Consider the following 13,352-nt stretch of genomic DNA (forward strand, 5'->3'; position numbering starts at 1 on the left):
TATAGTTTACATTTTTACTACCTACAAGCAGTAGTACTCTGCACTTTGTCTACATTAAACGTAATCTACCAGGTTTTTGACCAATCAGGAATTTTATCTAAACCTTTTTTAATTTATAGATACTCCAAATTTGGTATCATATGCAAATGTGACTAGTTTTTCAAACTATTCCAGAATCAAGATCATTGATATAAATCAAGAAGAGCAGCGGTTCTAGTATAGATCCTTGCTGTACTCCACTAATTACATCACACCAAATATTAACATTGTTTTGGTATATAATGATAAACCAAATACAGGACAATGTGAGCAAAGATGAATATATTTTAGCTGAACTCTAAAATAATAATTTGAAGTAAAAAAATGAGTAAATATTAAGTCCCTATAAAGATAATAAAATATTTTACACAATTTAAAATATTTCATTCACCTCAATATTATTTAATATTATTCAGTTGTTGAAAAGCTATAAAATATGTCTGTAATAGGGGTATCACTGTAGGATCCATGTGTAACAGGTCAATGTCGACAATATTCTATTCTGCCATACTGATACTGTGTTCAGAATTTTAGAGAAATAAAGGCCATTTAATCATTTAAAAACTTTTTAAAATGTAAACATTTAAAAATGTGTAGTATTTTAACTTTTTAGTTGAGTCTACTTGCAATGCATAAGGCATCCAGTACAAAAGAGAACAAATGTTATGTTTGCAATGTGTTTTATGGGTCATTAAGCTTGTGTGATTTTTTTAGTAAAATATAAGACCACAATGAATATCACTTTTCAAGGACTAATAACAACAGCTGATATGTTCATATAGATTAGTAGATAATAATCAAAACAAGAAATAATTCAATCACTGGAGAGAGTATTTTGATTTGAAATGTTTCTGAAGGACTGTGACTAAGTAAACAAATGTTAATGGGTTTTTTTTAGTTTGATGCCTAGAACATTTAGGATGGTGCAAAGCAAGATGTGGAGGTTAGTTCGGCAACAAAAAGTGAAATAGAAAAAAACAATTTCAGCCATGGTGCCTTCTTCAGTTGTTTAGAAAGGCTATCCTGAAGAAATGTTGTGTACATTTTTTTATTTTCAGTTTGGAATTTACCGCTACTTAACCTCTACTTGTTTCTCTGAGACTCATGCACTGACATATCACCTCTCTGTTAATTTCACCAGATATTCAGGACATGTGTAGCATGTGATTTATGATGGTTTAACAAAACCCCACACATTTTCTAAAAGTAATAAATGAACCAAAGTCAAAAGCCAGTTTTAACATTGGCAGCTACACTATTTTATGTTAATACATAAAGAACTCTGTAATTGTTCTTTTTGAGAAACCAGTCTTACTATAAAACATAAACTAGCCTGCTGAGGCCCTTGGTGCTTCTGTTTGCCTCTGTCTTCTGTTGATACCCAAGTGGTACATCATTTCAGCAGGCAGCAAGCTGTTTCAGACTGTTGTGTTAAAGTGTTTTATTTATAACCCTTCTGCCTTGACACTGAGTCTGTTTCCTCTGCTTTCCATTGTAATACAAAAATTGTTTTATTTATATAGTGTTGCGTATTACTTCTGAAGCCAGTGTTTTTCAGTTTCAAGGTTTACAATAAATATACAGTATTGTCAGATGAAAGCAAAAAGAGTTTGTCTTTTAATATATAATTCAATGGCACAATAAGAAAATGTAACAGTGGAAAGAAACATACCCTGCCTTTCACCCAGTGCTTCTGGGATATCTTCTGAGATGCCACAACCCTTACCTCAAATGAGCAACCTTCTGCTAATGGATGAGAAAACATAAAATGTACATAAACATAATTTTTATTATTATGTTTACATTATGTAAATGTTTTTTTATGCTGTAGCAAAGCATGACTGAGAGGTAGATGAGTATGTTTTAACATATGGATACTTTTATAAATATGTCCTTTTTGTTTGACAAAAAGAAGAAGAAATTCTATTTTGTTTTCTGCCCCTGTAAATCTATATGAGGTTGGTTGCAGGATGTGGGAGAAGCTCGGGCTAGTACAGTATAGGAAAGGGGTGATTAGACTGCACTTGGAACCCTAAAAGTAGATAGCAACATCAAAAACATGAACACCCTTGAAAGTTGCTTCGAGAGGCACTGCCTCATGAATGGGTGCTAAGCCCTCTGGGGACTGAGAGAGCTCTCCTATTTTAGTGAAGCATTATTAGATTAGGGAAATTAGCTCCCATTCACTTGTGGACATCCATGTTTTAGAGAGAAGTGTTTAGTGCTGGGTAGTATTCAGTTTTCTTAGGAAACAGATTTTCTGTGTCCTGTTAGTGTGTTTAGTTTGCTCTATTGGGCTTATAAGGATAGAATGGTGGAATTTCCAAGTCTTTAATAAGTAGGACTCTAAAACCCACCAATTGCATATTGTAAATAATCTGCAGAGTGTGTCATATAGGTTTAAAATGTTTGTTAATGTGTTTTTTATGCTTAAATTTGGACCCAATTATTGCTGTATCATCAGAATTTTAGCAAATTAATAATGTGTTCCTCTGAGGTTTTTATATACTTTGCACCATTTGTTTTTCACCAAGTCTTGACAAGCTTTCCAGTCTCTGCTGAAGGGAAGCTTCCAATAACATAATGTTGCCACTACAATGCTTGACAGTAGAGATGGTGAAAGATCTTGGATTTTAGAGGGTCAGGAACTAAAAAAATATGGGCATCAAAAACACCTGTAAAAGCAATGGCAGAAGCATCTATAAACAGAAGAATATCATGGGAAGCAGAACACTCCACATCTTAATATCCTTCTGCTTCAGCTGATATTGCAATATAGACATTGAGAGACCTGATGGCTGTAGAAAAAGACAGAAGTTGAGAAACGAAAGATTTACATTGAACTATAATATGGATAGTGTAACTGAAATGGCCAAGCAGAGTAAATAAGTTGCATGTAGTAATGGAATTTGAAATCTCAAAGTGAGAGATGAGGGAAAAAAATGAGACAGCTTGCCAAGAGTAAGGCAGACTTTATATCTGACTGTATCCAAGGTGATGCCAAGGAACACCAGAATGGTGTGAGGAACTATAGTTTTCTGAGGAGACAAGGGAATGCCTAGGGAAGAAAACAGAGTGGTGAGATTGGTTAATGAGAGTTTGGAGGGGTTCTAATGGTGGAGAGATAAGAAAATGTCTTTAAGGAAGAGAAGGAGAAAAGATACTTGGTGGGTGTTAAGCAAAATCCATCAGAGAGCTCCTAAGAGAGAGTTAAAGATCTTAGGGATGCTGCAGAACCAAACGTGAGTAGAGTAATGAAAAAATGTATCATCTCATTAGATACAAGGTTGCACAAAGATGGGTGGATAGGTAAGAGCTTGAAGGCATCCAAAATGTCCGCCTTGGCTAGCGATGTGCCCCGACCTATTTTTTTTATTTGATGCATAGTATGGTGTCTTTGCCAGTAATGTAGTGGAGAAAAAACAGATGATGCTGAATAAGGTGATTGATACTCCTGACAGAACTACCTCAATGGGCAGAAAGTTCATTATAAAGTGTGTCTTGCCAGAACGCTTACAAGTAGCAATTCCAATAGGATTTGGAATGGGCGGAAATGGAGGCTGAAGGAAGGTGCCAACAAGAAACCCTTTCCGTCATTAAATTTGAATTAATTTGACGACCATGTCAGGCTCTGAAGTAGTGGAAAAAAAGGTTTGGCAAGAATAGAACAAAGTTGAGATTCTTGAGAAGACTGTAGAAAATCAGTTTTGGAGGCAGTCCAGAAGATACTTGACAAAAGGGCGATCTGGATGATCTTAAAAAGCAAGATCCAGGAAGGAAATACGGATAGGTTTATGGATCTGATCTTCATTTTGGAGCAGCAGGACAGATGAGTCTGGAGTGGGCATTACTGCAAAAATTACAAATGTACAGATAAGAAATTAGTTTAGCTGAACAGGAGGAATGGTTGAAATTCTTATAAATTTGTTTGGATCAGAAGAATTTTATGGACCGTTCTTATTTGTCTAAGGATGAAGAACAAGATGGGGGATAAGAAGAATGAATAGAAGTAGAATAGCATGGTACATGGGAGCAGAAGAGGTGGAGGAAGAGGAAGAAGCTGCAGCTTCAGTGTTGAAGAAGACCAGTCAACAATGTGGTTGCCCAAAGCTGAAGCATTTTTACAGCTCCTGATTTTTCTGAAAAGGCTTTGTGATATTCATAAAATAATGATCCAACCTAGTGAACAAAAAAATTAACTATATAACACGTGTAATGGTCCAAATGCCGGTGTCTAAGAGGATAGACAGAGCATATGACATCTCTATAAATAAAGAAGGCCAGAATGAACTTGCCAAGAGTTAAGCTTTTGAGAAAGCATGGATCATGGGATTTAAGAGTAACTGTAAGGTCCCTGTAGTCCACTATATGTTGATCATTAAATTCAGAGCTAAGAGGAGAGACAAAATATTGACATCATTACCTTCAAGGATGTAATGAAGCAGATGAGGGGCAAGGGCATGATGACGAATGGTAGCTGAAGCCTAAGAGTCTGGGGTTCCTGCTGTGCTGGAATGAATTCTGATACAGCATTGGGAAGTGAAAGACTGGAGACTTGAGGGACTGAAGTCGGAGGCAGAACTGAGGGCCAAGAGCTTTCAAGGATATCCAGACCAGAATTAATGTCAGCTATAGATTGAGAAAGGAGTTCCAGAATTTGAATAATTTGTTGAAAGGTGATATCAGCTGGAGAAAACCTAATCACGCCCACTTCCACCTACCTCCAGTATATAAAATATTATGATTCTGATTTACCTATTATTATTTATTATTATTATGTACATATAATTACCTTTTGAAACAACTTTGCAATGGTTATCTCTAATGTATTTGGTTGGCCTAATAGATACAAAAACCATAGCTGACATTTTGTTACTGTATTTTAAAGTTTATGTTTATGACACCTTTTAGTCAGAACTATGTATGAATTTCTGAACATTGTATATTTTTAGCATTGGGTCCTTGTCTATCATGTTCAACATGATTGATGTGGTTGCAAACACAGACAGTTGCATTATCTGAAATATATAAATAATGTACGAGCACATACTGTATAAACATCTCTGGCAGGATGTAACCCATATCCTTAGAATACAGTGTAAATTAGATATAAATACAGTTAAATGGTACTCCCAAATCAATGACATGAACACCCAAGTCAACACTGAGGGCCTCCAATTATGAATAGATTAAAAAAAGTATTTGAAGCTATTAATATTATCTTCTATGCCAGTGCTTTAGCTATGTCTGCATCCAGCATCTCAGCAGTAGTAAATTGGTTAGCTCTTTTATTTATTTTTTATTTCAAGCCTTTCAATATACGCAAAGCAGAAAATACTAAAATAGATCATTTCCATTACCAAATTACATAGCTATTTTATTTTAGTTTATTTTGTGATTTGTTTGAAAAAATTAAACATCCTGTTGGAAAGATGTCCTCACTTTGCACTTTTCATTTATTTACAAAACTGAAGTTGGAACCTTTTTTTGGAAATACATTTTCAAAAAAAGCTCTGTAAATATCTCTCTAAAAATCTTTTAGTCTTTTTCAGTTAGGTTAAGTTAATCAGTATGCTTTGAATTATTGTGCTTGGAAATTGAACTTTCCAAGTATTTCCAGAAGTATTCATATTATTTCTCTTGGGTTTTATTTTTTTTCCTGTTCTGTTTATTTTTATGTCTTATTCAAGCATTTCATATTCTCATACATCCTTCTTAATTCTCATACATAAATCCTTACATTTTGAAATTATCTTGAAGCATGAAGCATCTACTGTACCTTGTCATATAAACATTGATGTCATTAAGATGTCATTTGAAAAAACAGGGTATCATGGGTAGCAGTTTCCAGCTTTTAACAACACTAATATTTGATTGATTGCAAATCTTAACAACAAATTAAGTGACACCATCTAGCTAAGGTCAGCTACCATCAAGAAGACAGTTTTCTTTATGTTATACAAAAACAACAGCTTTGTTGGCTGTTAAGAGTACGTCAAATATGCAACTTCATTGAATAAAGGAATTGGAAAAGTGACAGTTTATTTTACTTACTTGACCAACAGGTAGATGTGATTGTTATAAAACATGTACTGGATAATTTTAGTTATGCTAATTAAGTTTTGCTTTTCATGCAGCTATTTTGATTAACGTGATTATGATCATCTAAGCACATCTGGTAAATAAGCAATTAAATCCTTTTAGTAATGTTAATACATCATTTCTGTTTTAGGAGCAAGGGGAGAAAAATGTGTTCTCAAATTTATTAGACGCTATTTGACCAGGTGGTTGTGTAACAAAACACAAGATAAATCTATCATTGGCCTTATGAGGATTTTTGTGATAAATCATACAAAAATACAGAAGATTACACTTTAAAACTCTGAAATAAACAAAAATTGCAAACCAAGCAAGATTTAATATTATCTGTATGATTTTAAGCTATATTATTTGTCAGTGCCTTTCAGGACAAATCTGATCAGTTTTGCAGTGAGAAAATCTCTTAAAAGAGAGCAGCATGTCAGACAGCCACATGAGACGGTTTTCCTCCTTGCAATATTAATTACAATGTAAACCCACCTCTGGTGCATTGTAGATGAGCTTTAAACCTGAATTTACATTCACATTCAAATTCACTGTCACATCACAGTTCTGTCTTTATTTAATTACTTTGAAAAATAAATATTTCAGTAAAGACTAGCATGCTGTTGAATTTGTGGTTATGCAAAAGTGACCATCCATTGATATTTTACAATTGTGCTTTCTGCTTCTTTTGAGAAATAAAATAAAGTATTTTATTTTTAGGTATTAACAGACGATGCACTTGAATCTTTGCACCTGAAGGACAGGTTACCTCGAACTTCTATCCTTATTATTGAAGTTTTTGTTTTTTAACAAAAGTGAATGTATTTTTTGTTTTTAGTTGACCAGTCCTTTCCTATCCAAATGGATTGGAATATATTGTAAGAATAATCCTAATTACATAATATCCATCTTTCAGATGAGACATTAAACTGAGGTCCTGACTCTCAGTCGTCATCAAAGATTCCCGGGCATTTCTTGTTAAGTAACTGTAGGGAGTTATCCTGGTGTCCGGGCCAAATTTTCCCCCTTGGCCTTTACCATGGCCTCATATTGTCCCCATTTATGATTGGCTTGCACTTGCCCTGCGATGGACTTGCGCTCATTGCTTGCCGGCTAGGCTCCATATAGTATAAATACCATATGGTTTAAAGTGGTTTGGTGAATGACATGACATAATATAATTTACTATTCTCAATATTGTAGCTATTCTTTGGATCAAATAATTCATCATAATCATTAGGCCTTTCCAATCCATTGAGGAATCAAGGGTTCTCACAGGTCTCATCACATATAACTTTTATAAATTTGTTTGAATGCTTCATACATCTTTATTTCATCTTCCCATATTCCATTAGGCTTCTCTGTTAGTGTAATCCTTCCTTTTAGTTTTCAGTTAAAAATTTCATTTGTCTGGAGTCGATATTCTATGCGCTACAGTATATATCAATTCCATTGTCATTGTTTTTTCTTTTCAAAGGTCGTAAATTCAGGTGGCATAGTGGTGCAGTCATAAGCATTGCAGCTTTGCAACACTGGGGCCATGAGTTTAATTACAAAGGTGCTATCTGCATGGAGTTAGTAGGTTCTCCCTGTGTTAGCATAGGTTTCCACCAACTGTTCTGGTTTTCTCCTATGGTCCATGACCATACTGATAGATTAATTGGCTTCTGGGAACATTAGCCCTGTGTGAGTGTGTGTATGTTTGTGTGTCTGTGTGCCCTGTGATGTACTGTTCATGGTGTATCCTGCATTGTGTTCTTTGCCTGCATGACTACGTTTTGGCTCCCCCATAACCCTAAAAAATAAAGCGGTTACAAAATGAATAAATAGATGGATGTCACAAATTAATTTTCATAATTTCTTTTTCTATGCAGTTAAGGCATTCATAATATACAATCTATGTGTCTTTATCCTGCTTATGGTTTCTGAATCATAATTGTATTCCAGGTTTCATATATTTATCCATTTCATGTTCATTTGTGAGCACAAGAAGCATGCAAATATCAAGAGCATTCCTCTTGAGACACAAAGAAAGTCTTCTTTATAAATCTGTATTTTCTGCTGTTCTTACTTTATACTATTGATCTCCATTGTGACATAGAACACTTCTGAAATTTCCAGATGAAACAGATTTTGGAGAAATGTCGACCACAGTAAAAATAGTAAAGGAAATAAAGAAGGCACAGACAGTATTCAAGACTGGGTGAGCACCTGGAAAATAAAATATAATGAAGGTGTCAAAAATGAATACATGCAAGTAAGGATAATATGCCCTAAAGATATCAGATAAGAAGCATTGAACTATAGGAAACAATATACTGTATTAAATGTACCAGTACCATTGTACTCTTCCAGACAATAGCTGTATACTATTAAATGTTATAGGGAATACAGAGATAATAATATAACAATATAGTGATAAATGCAGAATTGAACTTGATAAATGCAATGTTACTGTTATACAATGCCCTAGTCAGACCTCACCAAGATACTGGTACAACTCTTGTCACCATTGCAATGAGAACTACAGTACAGTACATCCTCATTTTGTGAAAGGGCTGCTTTTCATGAAATTCATTTGTGAAGAAAAGATTTATTAAATGAAAATGAATTTCCCATTAATGTTTCAGAAGTTAGGTAAAATTGTAATAATGTCAACACAAGCTGATGAATATAAAGGAATTGTATACTTAATTCTTTGGTGTCACATGACTGAGAAAATGACAGCGTTCACCTATGAGGGATGAGCCAGGGAAAAATGCTGCAACAGTGAAGCTGGGGTGGAGTTACAGTAGGCATGCTAAAAAAGATGTATACAGCTGTGTGCAACCAGAGAGTATATAGGTGTGAGAGTACAGCATTAGAATTTGACCTCATATGTTAAAAAAACATCTTTTCAGATGTTCAGTCAATTTTAATAACACGAACAAAGGGAGGAAGTAAAGAAGTGGAGGAAAAACCAGTTATTGTAACCATTACCATTATCATAGCAGCCAAGACTATGACTGGTGCATAGGCTGTGGCCTGTAAACAAGGAGGGAAAGTGGAGTGAGTGGGATTAGAAAAGGTGCAGATGTAAAGGGAAAGGGGGAGACAAAGCAGCCAAAATTGTTTATGGAGGGTTTGTCGAAAACAGAAGAGCTGAAAGAAAAGTGTAGAAGTATGGCAGGAGCAGAGCCGTTTGTTTTACATGGGGAGTTTGAGGTTGAAGAGGCAAGAAGGTGACTCTGGTCCTGGCTTTTAGGAAATGAATGAAATAAAGGTAAGAACTTAGTAATGCAGAGTGTGAAACACTTCTGTCTCCACAAAGACTAAAATGCTGAGTGCATGAAAAGATGCATGCAGAACTGCGTACAGCCAGGGTAAATATACAAAGACATTAGAATTTGACCTCCTTCTGTACATCTGTTAAATAAACACCATAAATATTCAGAGATTAATAAGAAATACATATTCTTAAAATATAGGTCAGGAAACAGTCAAGTATTAACACAATGTTCAGATTACTTAGCCAGAATCTCTTCAAGATTGATCAATACAAGGATTTGATGTATAACTCTAGATTTCAAGTAAGAGGAGGATGCTGGATGATATTGATCATCCTTCTTCAGTCTCTGTGTGTCTTCTCTCTCACCTTAATCTCTCTTTTATCTTTTTTTTCTGTTTCCTTTACCTTTGTATTCATGCTGTGCTCCATCAGTGTTAAATGTTTATTCTTCAATATGGTGGTCTTAATTATTTCCAGGTACTGATTACTCTGATTATGAAGCTAACTTGAGTAGAGAATCAGAAACAATTGTTGATGGCTTTAATGCTTCTCATATATGGGTAGAAGTAGTTTAGGTGGGTAGTTGCGTCAGCATGCGTAGGCTGCAAAGAAACAATAGGTTTATTCCATGCTGAAATAATCGAAGAAGGCTCCACAGCTGAAATGTTGGGTTTTCCTTCTTCTCTTTTCAACACGGAATAAACCTATTACTTATTCATATATAGGTATGCAAACACTTCAGAATAATATCCTTTCTTTTATATATTCTGAATAGTTTGGTCGCTTGCTGGAATAGTAAATGTAGTTAAACTTTGCAACCCATCCCCCCACCCCTGTCATAACTTAATATTAGTAATTGTATATTAAGGTAAATATATAGTACCTTACTCATATAGGTATTTATTACAAATAAGCTGATGGTTAAAGTTCTGAGGAATTTGACTGTGAAGTCTTGTTTCTTAATTTCATACAGTAGATCTCTCTATAGGAATTTTAGAGGCTTTTCTTTTATTTCTTCATAGTAAAACCTTATTAGCCATACCGAAAAAAAATCATTTATTTCAATTAAAGTCTTACACACAGACTAAACCTCTTCTTGTTATCTCACCTCTTGGTGTTGAAAAGCTTGTGGCCAGCTGAGGGAAAGGGAATCCCTCTGCAAGGGATGGAAATGTCGACTGGTCACTGAGATAAAGGACAGGCTGATAGAGATAACTGGGTCTTGTGCAGGTGAGGGGTGATGAAGAGAACAGAGCACTGACCAAACCCACTACACTGACACTTTCCTGGTACGGATTTCAGAAAGCAGGGCTGGTGGGATAAAGGAAATATTTGTGGACTAGAACAGGCACCAATTAATGCACAACAGAAACCTGGTTTCGTATTGCAAACCGGAACTCTTCATGCTAGAGCTCTACTTGGACTAGAGTAGCTCTGTAACAGAGCACCAGGGCAGTGGTGGCCAGGGATTAAATACCTGATTGAAAGTTCAATATCAATTGGTGGCAGGTGGTGAGAGAGCCTGCCATACCAGGTCCTGGTGGCGTCAGGCAGACTTGAGCTCCTCAGGCGAATGCAATAGGTTCCCGTGGTAACAGAGGATGGGGAGCTCCAATTCGCCCCAATGCCCGACAGACATAACACTTTGTTATAAGTTTTAAGAAGAGCAAATTACAAGGGGATCTTTTACAAATATTCAAAGCTCTGAAGGACATTGTTAGTCAAGCCAATGGTGTGTTTTGTGGTCAGGAGTGAAATTAAACAATGGCTTGTGTATTTTTCATATAACTTATATATAATCTCTGTTCACAGTTACAGTAAATAATCTGTTTAATATGTTTTTCTCCTTTACAGCTCCTTTTATTCACAAACGATAAAATCTATTTTCCTTTTCTTACATTTAATGGAATTTGAATTCTTGTATTTTGTAAATGAGAATTTATTCTAATCAGATCTAGCTAGGAAAATAAAAAAATATGAAAACACATCAGTAAGGCATTTACTACTTATGCATTTTACTCTTTTGTTTTAAAGGCATGGAATTAACCTCCACTGTTTCACTGTAGACTGTGTGAGCATGCTTACATAGCTCCTTGCTCTTGATCTCTCCATATTAAAGTGAAAAAAAAATAAAAAGAGCAGAATTGTGAAGAAATACAAGGTACAGTATTATTCCAGTGAAACTGTGTACAAGTTGAAAAAAATCCTTTGTTAAACATCTTGAGATAAACTGGAATTCAACATACCACAGAGAGGCATTTTCTGAAATATGGAAAGAGCATGAAATAAAAAGGTTATTCCAAGTTACCTTAACTTGATGTCAGTCTTAGTGTAAATTCGAGACAGAGACATTGAAGGTTTTCCTGAGAGAATGGAGATATTTATAGACATCAAGGGTACCTCTTGCTCATACTCAGGCATACAAACATGTCAGTGATGGAGACCTATCTCAGTACTATAATACAGAATCTTTATTGTTAAAAATGTACAAGAATTTTCTGGATTTATTTTCCAATTCCAAACAATTAATATGGTCTTTGGTGAAGTTGTGAGGAAAGTGTATATTGTTTCTTCATATTCTGTTTCTTAAAATGTTCTCAGTGATACAAATCAGCTGTTCTGGGATTCTTTTTTAATTGACAGATTAGATCATTTTTCAGAACAGTAATAATAGAATTAAGACATTAACACATGCTTCCGATCAATGCACCATAAATTAGTTTATTTGAAGCTGTTTATCTGCCTCCTGCCTCAACTGTGTCTCCATCTGCCGCTTAACCATGTTTGTGGCCAATTTGCCACAATATAATAGTTAATATACTAGCTTTCTCTATACTCCAACAATCTTGCATCCTGTTCCCATTTAAATGCCCTTCCACATTGTTTCCACTTGTGTCCTCTATTTAGTTTGTGTTTTACTGTTCACTTTGAGGAAATCTGCTGGGTTGACTTTGTCAGTTTTGATTTTTGACTTTGTCAAATTTGCCTTTGAAAATTTTAAATATTTTCAAGTCCGTCATCCTGTCAATTTAGGAAATTCCCTAAAGCTCTCTAATGTCTGGGATGTATCTAGTTCCTCCTCTTCAGAATGATTCCAGATCATCTCTATTTTATAACATTGTCACAATGCCATTCTAAATTAAACAATACTAGTATATTAAAGCTTTTTTTCATGAAACGCCTCCTGATTCAAATTCTATTAAATCGATTTTTGCACAGTTTCCATGTTTTTGTTACTTTAAAGCTTGGAGTCATGACACGTCAGTATTGTTAATGATTAAAATTTGTCATATACAGAAACTACTTCAAATATTTAAAGCAAAAATAGAAAAGAAGCATTTTACATCATTTCAGAATACATCTACAGCATGCCTGCTAGGACTCTTAATCAGGTAGTCAATTTCAAGAAAAGAAATCATCTATGAAAACCAAACAGCTGTTATAAGATAAGAAGAAAGTAAAAAAAAAGTGGTGATCTTTATTATGGTGATCGATCAAAACGACTTGGGGCTGTAATTGCTGTCAGACGTACTTCTACCAAATATTAAATTAATTTTGAATTCAGTTTGAATACTTATGCAATCAACATTTCAGTTTTTTACTGTCGTTAACTGTAATTTATCTATTTCTTAGAAGTTTAGCTTGAACATTCCAGATATGATAAATAAAAGTTTTAAAAAATGTCTATGCATCACTTTTTAAATTCACAAAATAGGATATTTAAGGAAAGACATGAATAATTTGGCAAAACCTTGTATTTTGAAGAGAGAATAGGAAACATTTTACAAAAAATAAAATGGTTATTATTTTATGATTGGCAACCCTCCACTGATTCTTCAGCCACTGGTTGCCTGTCTGCAACTGGAGAATGTATGTTTTACAGCTGGCCACTGCCAATAGTCTGCTGCTGAGGCAGCTGCACCTCTAGTTAATGAAAGTCCCTAGACAGCACAGCAATCAT

The sequence above is a fragment of the Lepisosteus platostomus genome, chromosome 1 (assembly GCF_059453375.1).
Source record: "Lepisosteus platostomus isolate fLepPlt1 chromosome 1, fLepPlt1.hap1, whole genome shotgun sequence".
Taxonomy (NCBI): Eukaryota; Metazoa; Chordata; class Actinopteri; order Semionotiformes; family Lepisosteidae; genus Lepisosteus; species Lepisosteus platostomus.